The sequence below is a fragment of the Mustelus asterias genome, chromosome 20 (genome assembly GCF_964213995.1).
Source record: "Mustelus asterias chromosome 20, sMusAst1.hap1.1, whole genome shotgun sequence".
Taxonomy (NCBI): domain Eukaryota; kingdom Metazoa; phylum Chordata; class Chondrichthyes; order Carcharhiniformes; family Triakidae; genus Mustelus; species Mustelus asterias.
Window position 1 is genome coordinate 48461685 of NC_135820.1, and position 1186 is coordinate 48462870.

Here is a 1186-nt window from a genome sequence, read left to right on the forward strand (position 1 = left end):
GACAATAATGAACTAGATAGCTTTTGGACCATGCAGAGGGAGATAGGAAGGGATTGTGGGAGTACAAGTCCATGGAGGCCCACGCTTTCTTCATGCAGCCTGAGGAACAATTCTGCTCCTGTTGAACCTGTAATGTAATGTTTAACGCTTACCTCGCAAGATCTCTTCTTCCTGCAGAGCAGAAGCCATTGAGTGAAACTGCTGCAACAGATGCCCCATTCAATTCAAATGCGATGGGAGTCCTTATCACACTTTAGGACCCCGATGTGTATGTATTTTTGAGATTCATGCCTGATTCTGGTAGGTACCTGCATCATTTAAAGCATGTACCCAGTTAGTGGGCCAGTGGGTGGGAATTCAGTAGAGATGCTAAGCTTTAAGGGTCAATTTTAACTATGAGGCTGCGATATTCTTGCGAGATAGGGTGAGTTTAAATTACTGCAAATGTTGATAGGAGCCTCAATAGTTATACACCTCAACCGCTTGTCCTTTTTAAGACTGGCATACTCCATTCTGCCACACTTCATCTAAACTCATACAAAATACTGCTCACTTGCATTTGGTTTGTAATTTGTTATACTGCTCATAATTACTGTAATTACTTCTGCAAGGGTACACAGAAGGAAATTGCATAGTTTAGAAAAACATTTTTTTTTAGCTATATCCAATCATATCCAATCAAAGTCCAATTCAAAGTCTCACCCAGTGAGACATTCCAGATCCAAGCTGACAAGACAGGCAAGCCTCTTCCTGTCTTGGGCTTGATCCACATGATCTAAGCTGATTGGAGCAGGTATTGCACCCCCTCCAATGCTTGATCTCATTTACATCTTGGCCAAAAGGCTTAGGTGCCGTTTTTAAAAACTGCTTCAAATGAAGCCTCAGTGTAACTCATTGACTTCTTTCAAGTGCAGGATGCCAGTACTACACTTGATCTTAGCCAAAAGGCCAAGAAGCGATACACTTTTTTAAAAATCCAATTCAGTCAAATCAAGTCCAATTCAGAGTCTCAACAAGTGAGACATTCCCAATCCAAGCTGACAAGACAGGGCTCTCACCTCCTGTCTTGGGCTTGGTCTACATGATCCAAGCTGATTGGAGTAGGCATTGCACCTCCTCCAAGGCTTGATCTCATTTGCTTCTTAGCCAAAAGGCCGAGATGCCGCTTTTAAAAATTGCTTCATAT

The 1186-nt window shown here is 42.3% G+C and overlaps 1 non-coding gene across 1 annotated transcript; it reads right to left on the reverse strand.

Moving 5' to 3' along the window:
* Positions 1–770: 770 nt before the first annotated feature.
* On the reverse strand, positions 771–960 carry LOC144508822 (U2 spliceosomal RNA). Its single transcript, XR_013500360.1, has one exon. It is a non-coding gene; the product is annotated as a U2 spliceosomal RNA (small nuclear RNA).
* Between the last annotated feature and the right edge of the window lie 226 nt (positions 961–1186).